The sequence below is a fragment of the Acartia tonsa genome, chromosome 1, assembly GCF_053477335.1.
Source record: "Acartia tonsa isolate MP-2025a chromosome 1, ASM5347733v1, whole genome shotgun sequence".
Classification (NCBI taxonomy): domain Eukaryota; kingdom Metazoa; phylum Arthropoda; class Copepoda; order Calanoida; family Acartiidae; genus Acartia; species Acartia tonsa.
Window position 1 is genome coordinate 50,681,533 of NC_137260.1, and position 9,691 is coordinate 50,691,223.

The following is a 9,691-nucleotide window of genomic DNA, read 5'->3' on the forward strand; positions in this document are numbered from 1 at the left end:
AGCAAATCTGCTTTCTAATGCAACGAAAAAGCAGACAAAAATTATGCGTCTGCCTAGGGTCAAAATATACAAACACGAAATATTTTAAATATGTCATATATTGTCTTTATTTGTAGACAAGGGCATAGCCAAAATTACAGCATAAGTTAATTATAATTTTCTCGTAAAATTTCACCCCCCCTCCCCCCTCTTTTTCTTTAAAATAAAATAACATTAAGATGGGATCAAATGACAAAAAAAGGCAAATCACCCACCCAAGCTGCAAAAACTTTAAGTTTACATTAATCCACAGCTAAACTATGTTAGAAAAATATTTGAAAGGCTTCACATTGTTAATTAATATGTAAATAAATTTATATGCAACGACATTATTGTAACAGTTTTTCAACAAAATTCATTGGTATTAGTCACCGAGAATGTTATTTTGTTTTAAAATTGATCAATTTATGACAAATTTTATACAAATAATCATTTTATATTCCTATATGCCCTTTAAATTTGTAGAAGTTATGTATATAAATAGATTTAGTAACCTTTAAAATATAGTTTTAGATGCAAAGCTTCCACAAACCTGTGACATATGGCGTAATATATACTTCAATATGCATATAAAACTCCTAAATGAATTAGTTTCTATGTCAGAGTAGTTTTTGTAATACAAGGTTTTTTTTCTCAAAATTTTTTATAAATGTCTTTATATTGAAGCTTCGCTTTTTATGGTGGATATGCTCGTCCATGTGTTTTATAACAAATTATTTGGAGGAAGAAAAATGATAACAAATAATCTATACATGTTAAAACGATTTAAATTAATTTTCATGCTAAGATTATAGTTTTCAATATACAGTATTTTAATGTACAGTTTCTAATAAAAGAAATATAGTATCAAACCGATATGTTTTACTTACTTTGAACACCTAATATACAGGTTTATACTAAATATTACTGGTTTAAGTTATATGTTAAATAAAAAATAATCATACATTTTGAATTGAATATAGCCATAAAAAATAACACTAACTTTATTATTTATTTAACAATCACTGATTAAATTAATCCAACGCAAGTTTTTTATTTGTTTTTATATAATTTGTCTATGATAAACTATTTACAAACTACACTAGAGGCACACATACACACACGACTGTTTGTAAGGTATTGTTGTGACCATTAGCGCATGCTCTCTCACACTCTCCGGTAAAACCTCCGATTCCCAGATATGATGAAATATTTCTACTATACATAACACATGATATTTCGTAGCGGAGTAATTCCTTATGTCAAATTTTCTAGACAAAAATGCTCAATACTGACAAAGACTTTTAATTTTGATTCTTAACTTAAGAAGTAATTATAAACTTTTTGTAGATTCTTTTTAGAATTATTTTTTCTTAACAAACCACAGGTTCTAAAGCTCAAGGCCAACAATTTCGGATGATATAAAGAAAACGAAGTAGCGGGTTTCTTCGTATTTTCACAGTAACTTTTCTTCTAATTCTAGCCCCTGCTGGAGGGCTCTATCCCTGCGGGGCAATCTTTAATATTTTCCTTAAATAACCTATCAAAAGCTACTGTAACAAGGATGACAACATCCATAAAAGCGAAGCTCTGAAACGATATGACAGATGAACATTAACTTTTGTTGAGTGTCGATCAGAACTGAATATACAAAATATGAAAATATAAGGTTTGACAAAATTATACGTAAATTTGTTGCAAAACTTCTTAAATACAGAATTCTGTTTAAGGACATACTGACATTTTTAATACTTGATTATAGAGATGCTCCGCTCATAATATTGTACTTTATTGTAATAGGAATCAGTAATCCAAAAATCTGATCATTTGGATGATTTTATCACATAAAAAATTGTTATTAAAAAAGTTAAAAAATCAACATGTTTAAAATGGACGTACGGACATTCTGGTAACGATCATAGAGTTGCTACGCTTTCTAAATCGTACCTAACTACTACAGAGACCATCATGCAAAGTTTGATATCGATAGGACAATTCAAACATGCCTATATTAACGAAAAAAGCTATCCGTTACGGACGGACGGACTGACGGACTGACTGACCGACCCTAATTATAGTTAACAAAAATTATTTATAACTAAATTCTCAATAATTCATATCATTGATTAAATATAAAGAATTACAATTTATATATTTTATTATCAAATATTTTTAAAAGCGAAGCTTTTCTATAATTAGGGTCGGTCCGTCCTTCCGTCCGTACGTCCGTCCGTCCGTCCGTAACGGATAGCTTTTTTCGTTAATTTAGGCATGTTAGAATTGTCCTATCGATTTCAAATTTTGCATGGTGATTCCTTTAGCAGTTAGGTACGATTTAGAAAGCGTAGCAACTCTATAATCATTACCAAAATGTCCGTACGTCCATTTTAAACATGATGATTTTTTTACTTTTTTAACATCAAATTTTTATGTGATCTAATTATCCGATTGATCTGATTTTTGGTATATTGATTCCTGGGACAACAAAGTATAATGTAATAAACGAAGCAACTCTATAATCAAGTCCTAAAAATGTAAGTATGTCCATAAACATTATCCTGTATCAAGCAGTTTTTTAACAAATTTACTCACAATTTTGCTTTGACTCTTATACATTTATATTAGGATTATTCAGTTCTGAAACTGTACAAGTGTTAACGTCCGTTTGTCCTACCGTTTCAGTGCTTCGCTTTTATGGATGTTGTCATCCTTGTTTTTTATATATTTATATATTGGAAAATTACTAAAATAAAAACTTACTAAAGGTTTAAATCTCAAATTTTAGAATTACCTCGTCCTCAAGTAAGAAATACATTTTTAAAAGCGAAGCTTTTCTATAATTAGGGTCGGTCCGTCCGTCCGTCCGTACGTCCGTAACGGATAGCTTTTTTCGTTTATTTAGACATGTTAGAATTGTCCTATCGATTTCAAATTTTGCATGGTGATTCCTTTAGTAGTTAGGTACGATTTAGAAAGCGTAGCAACTCTATAATCATTACCAAAATGTCCGTACGTCCATTTTAAACATGTTGATTTTTTTACTTTTTTAAAAAGCTTTTTTCGTTAATTTAGGCATGTTAGAATTGTCCTATCGATTTAAAATTTTGCATGGTGATTCCTGTAATAGTTAGGTACGATTTAGAAAGCGTTGCAACTCTATAATCATTACCAAAATGTCCGTACGTCCATTTTAAACATGTTGATTTTTTTACTTTTTTAAAAAGCTTTTTTCGTTATTTTAGGCATGTTATAATTGTCCTATCGATTTCAAATTTTGCATGGTGATTCCTGTAATAGTTAGGTACGAGTTAGAAAGCGTAGCAACTATATAATCATTACCAGAATGTCCGTACGTCCATTTTAAACATGTTGATTTTTTTACTTTTTTAAAAAGCTTTTTTCGTTATTTTAGGCATGTTATAATTGTCCTATCGATTTCAAATTTTGCATGGTGATTCCTGTAATAGTTAGGTACGAGTTAGAAAGCGTAGCAACTCTATAATCATTACCAGAATGTCCGTACGTCCATTTTAAACATGTTGATTTTTTAACATTTTTAACAACAAATGTGTATGTGACCTAATTATCCGATTGGTCTGATTTTTGGTATACTGATTCCTAGACAACAAAGTACAATATTATAAGCGAAGCAACTCTATAATCAAGTCCTAAAAATATAAGTATGTCCATAATCATTATCCTGTATCAAGCAGTTTTTCAACAAATTTACTTACAATTATGCTTTGACTCTTATACATTCGCATTCTGATTATTCAGTTCTGACATTATACAAGTCTTAATGTCCGTTTGTCCTTCCATTTCAGAGCTTCGCTTTTATGGATGTTGTCATCCTTGTTTAAAAGCGAAGCTTTTCTATAATTAGGGTCGGTCCGTCCGTCCGTCCGTAACGGATAGCTTTTTTTTGTTAATTTAGGCATGTTAGAATTGTCCTATTGATTTCAAATTTTGCATGGTGATTCCTTTAATAGTTAGGTACGATTTAGAAAGCGTAGCAACTCTATAATCATCACCAAAATGTCCGTACGTCCATTTTAAACATGTTGATTTTTTTACTTTTTTAAAAAGCTTTTTTCGTTATTTTAGGCATGTTATAATTGTCCTATCGATTTCAAATTTTGCATGGTGATTCCTGTAATAGTTAGGTACGAGTTAGAAAGCGTAGCAACTATATAATCATTACCAGAATGTCCGTACGTCCATTTTAAACATGTTGATTTTTTTACTTTTTTAAAAAGCTTTTTTCGTTATTTTAGGCATGTTATAATTGTCCTATCGATTTCAAATTTTGCATGGTGATTCCTGTAATAGTTAGGTACGAGTTAGAAAGCGTAGCAACTCTATAATCATTACCAGAATGTCCGTACGTCCATTTTAAACATGTTGATTTTTTAACATTTTTAACAACAAATGTGTATGTGACCTAATTATCCGATTGGTCTGATTTTTGGTATACTGATTCCTAGACAACAAAGTACAATATTATAAGCGAAGCAACTCTATAATCAAGTCCTAAAAATATAAGTATGTCCATAATCATTATCCTGTATCAAGCAGTTTTTCAACAAATTTACTTACAATTATGCTTTGACTCTTATACATTCGCATTCTGATTATTCAGTTCTGACATTATACAAGTCTTAATGTCCGTTTGTCCTTCCATTTCAGAGCTTCGCTTTTATGGATGTTGTCATCCTTGTTTAAAAGCGAAGCTTTTCTATAATTAGGGTCGGTCCGTCCGTCCGTCCGTAACGGATAGCTTTTTTTTGTTAATTTAGGCATGTTAGAATTGTCCTATTGATTTCAAATTTTGCATGGTGATTCCTTTAATAGTTAGGTACGATTTAGAAAGCGTAGCAACTCTATAATCATCACCAAAATGTCCGTACGTCCATTTTAAACATGTTGTTTTTTTTTACTTTTTTAACAACAAATTTTTATGTGATCTAATCATCCGATTGATCTGATTTTTGGTATATTGATTCCTGGGACAACAAAGTATAATGTAATAAGCGAAGCAACTCTATAATCAAGTCCTAAAAATGTAAGTATGTCCATAATCATTATCCTGAATCAATCAGTTTTTCAACAAATTTACTTACAATTTTGCTTTGACTCTTATACAAATTTATATTATGATTATTCAGTTCTGACACTATACAAGTGTTAATGTCCGTTTGTCCTACCGTTTCAGTGCTTCGCTTTTATGGATGTTGTCATCCTTGTTTCATCAAAAGCTTATGAAAAATTCCTTAAAAATATTGTATAATAAACTTTTAATCAAGTTTAAAATCTTAATTTAGAAATTACCTCAAGTAAGAAATACATTTATTTTTTCGTAAAAAAAAGTTAATAAATATGAATATATTGTTTAATCAAATTTTAATCAAGTTTAATAATGCTGAATAAATAGCAAATTTAATCTTAGAAGTGCAACCTTGATATTTTCTTTTTTAGTATTTAAGCTATTTAATTATTTGGGTATGTCCGTACGTCTGTCTTTATGTTACAACATAAAATTATGTACTTTAGCTTTCAAGGTTTCATGAAAAACTAATACCATTTTTATTTAATTCTAATAAAAATAATTTACAAAATATTTTCTTTAACCCTTGACAGACGGGCCCCTTTTCGCAGCTTTATCGGTTGGGGGGGGGGGGGGGGGGAGTGATATGGACATGTGTACTAGGACATATCAAAGTTTGAAGCCATATCTTTACTAGGGATGGAGTACTGGCCCCCCAAAGCCGACTACTGAAAATCCATTTTTTGAGATTTTGGGTCAAAATTGTGACCCCCCCGTTTATTTGTTCTAATATGAACCAGCATGGTTCCCATACACCAAAAATACCTCTAAAGTGGTTATGGGCGTCTAGAACTGATTCTTTTGGCAGTATAGTGACAAAAAAATATATCGAGACTCAATTTTGAAATTTTTCAGTTCTCGTCTTTGGGGGCCACCCCCTCCCTGGTTAAGACAATGCCTTCAAACTTAAGAATGCCCTAGTACATATCCCCAATATATGTATAGCAATTTTTAGCTCTATAAATCAACTTTGAAGAGTTTTACAGAAATTCTTGTAAAGGATAGATAATTTGAGCAAAGGAAAAATGCACTAAAACAACTAAGTTTTAAATTTCAGATTTTACTGCACTTTTTGAATAAAAACTGAAATATTTTAGTTGTTGTTCTAATAACCATCTTAAAAAACGAAAAAAATAAGCCATTAATCATTAAATTCTGATAACTATAATTGGGTTAATATTGCTTTCAAATAAGTTGTCATAAAAAACATAAAAAAACATACTGTAAGTTTAAATAGTTTTTATGTAAATTTTTTTTATGAAAAGTGAAGATATTTAATGAAGGAAATAGTTGATCTTATTTCAATTATCTTTTTAGAAAAAAGTATTGATTTAATAGTAGTAACCTTAAAAAGATGTATTACAAACGAGCTTTTTTTAATACTAGCGGTTTCGCCCCTAGCCTCTATATAGAATCGTTCGTTCGTACTTTGTAAAAAAAATTACGTTGTCCCACATCCCGAGTAAAAAGCCTACCTGTAGGTATATTCCCAAGAGTAGAACCCAGTCGGTTATCAAGATCCTTAGCTTTAGACAGACAGACGGTTAGACATCAAGCTACTTTGTATTATAGATTCCTAACTGTAGCGTCGACAGACGTTCAGACTTCCTGTTAATTATATAATAGAAATGCTAATCTTACCATAGACAAACCAATTCTTTGATTGCAATCACTTTATTTATTACTTATAAGCAAGTTATTATTATGTATTTCATTAAACAGATAGCAATGAATAATTATATGTTATACCTATAGATTATAACCTATATAATCTATACCCCAAGTAATGAGATTAATGAGCCTTATTCGAAGGCTACTGACGAGGATTTACCTACAAGTCAGCAGCAATAACCCCTCAGCGAACACTTAGTTCAAGCCAAGGAAAGAGACCTTGCCAGTAGCAAGATCAAACCAAAACTGACTCTTTAAAACAGCTTCAAAAGATAGGTGTGCACTCTAGAAGCTGTGGCTAGCTCTAACTAGCATTATGAATCTAAACATCAATGCTGACTAATATATTTAATGGAGTGTAGCTCCCCTTAAACCCATATACTGCATAACTTTAACCTACAATTTTAACTTGGGGTTAAGAAGTGAGCAAAAAGACAAAAGTTTCAAAGGGAATGTGTTTATTGGATTATTGTTAAAAGAGACATAACCTAAAAAACGATAACCAACTCTATAAGTGTTTGTCCATACCAGAATTCATGGATTTATTATTATAACTTGGATCTTACACCAGATTATCATGTACTCTAATAAAGTGAAACTCGTAGCGGGCTAAGATCTATCCCTTCCCTACCCCATCTCCTTCCAACTTACTTGATGAACAAACACACCAATAAACGAGTTCCATGTTAGCAACCCAAATTGACGAGAATTTTTTCCCTGGCATAATATCCAGGTATATACTAAATCGATTATTTCAATTTACCTTTTCTTCGCTTCTAAAATTTTTACCATTTTTTTTAAAGAGATGGTTGTAATTAATATGTGTTTATATAATTTTTCAGAATTATTTTTTATGTTTTTACTTGTTTTTGTTTTTGGCTTGTATTATACTTTACTTTATTATTCTGACCTTTGAACCTTTTCATTCTTTTCTTTGTTTTGTACATAATGTTCACAAATTTTATGCACATCTTCAAAGGCAGGTATGAGGTATGAAGAATATGGTTTGGTTTGAGGCATCTTCAATAGAATATCTGCCAACTTCATGTTTACTTTTTACCTTTCTGCATGCCTACAGGCAATTTTGACACATATGAACTTTCCACATACATACACACATACTATGCATAGTATTCTATTCACATCTTCAGGGAATAAGAGTGGATATTCTCTTCTTGCAGTATAAGAGGATGCAAAAAAAGGAAAGAGTGATAGAGATTTATATTGGGATAAGGAATATGGAGAAAAAGAGAGGAAAAGTGAGAGAGAGAAAGAGAGAGAGGTGAGATTGTTGTTAGCGACGTTTCTCTCTAGTAAAGGATAGAATATCTTAAAGGAAGCATAGTACAAATGCTGTATATATGTCATAACATATACTAGATTTTTCATTTTTATTCAAAAACATTTAAGTGATATTTATTATATTGGTGGTTATGCTCCTCAATAAGCTTGAGTCTCCCCTTTCTTTTTCTCAACGGAGTTGGTGTCATTCCCCCAAAACCCTAATTGCCTAAAATCTTGACTAGGACCAATTGAAAGCTTTTCTTAATTGAACGGTCAAGCTGTTTGAAAATTTTTTAGTGGACACACATTCATTCGAACAGACATTCTGTTACTTTCTAAAACTTCAAGAAATCTAAGATTAATTTTGTCATCCTCAAAGACCTCCAAGGGGGGAGGGGAGGCACAGGGGTTTTATCTAATCTTTTTTTTTTACCTCACTCATAACAAATTTATCCTCAGTTTCAGTGTGCCATATTTATCCCCTCTAACATTTTTTTGGTGGCAAATACCCCCTCAAAAACGGGAACTGATGGTCGGACAGACCCCCATTTTTACCCCCCGCGCGTGCCTTTTTACCTCACTAGAATAGGAACTATCCTCACTATCAACATTTTGACCCATCCCAAGCAAAGCTTTACATCCTTGGTCAATGTTCATCTCTGTTAAAAATAGATTTTATTCATATTGAATCCATTTTATCATTTAGCACTTTTGTGAACCTCCTCACTTTATGGTTTTCCATTTCTGTATGCGCAAGAAATGCAGAACCAAATTAAAGTTTCTCAAAAAATATTTCATCATGAACTGGCTTGTGGTAATTAACACATACTTTAAATAAAAATGCTAGAGACTGCCTTGAGGTTCACATTTACCTGGTAAAACTCTGTGAACGCCACTAATTTTATGTGTTGTTTAAATCAAAGGACTAGTGCATTACTGACATCTTTAACTGGCCATAACATAGAATTTTTAAGTTTATTCTATACTAAAATATAAAAAGAATATAACCCTATTGTAAACAAAGGTTTGTAAAAAAAATAAGCTTGCAACAGTATAAAATTTTATGCAGCCTAGTAACTTTACCCAAGTTTCGTCATAAAATGCCATTCCAATAACAGTATACAAAATAAAAACAAGAACCAAAACGAGCATGAAAAAAAAATATTAACAAAAAGACTTTTTTTATAAATGCATTTAACTGAAAACCTGAAAATATCTGAAGAATAAGAAAAAGATTTGTAGATTCTTAACTAAAATGAGTATGCTAAACATTTTACCTTTTACACAAAGATTTCTATCCGTCCGTCAAACTAGAGTTTATGATTTAATTCTGATTCCTTTCATGGAATATAACTACTTGTTGGCATTTATGGGTTCTAGACTATTTTTTTAAAGATGCGATGAACTTTTTTACGCGAAATTGATCAATCTTGCCCTAAAAACAAGACTTTTAGCTATTAAATTTGCGACTGATAATCTAAAGGCTAGATTCCACATAAAGTTTGAAGTTTAAATAAAAAGGAAGTCATATTTGCTAACTTATTACTCCTACTTATAAGTTTTAAGAAAGAGCTTTTTTAATCTTCGATATTAAGCATTTGTATGGGTTTCTCT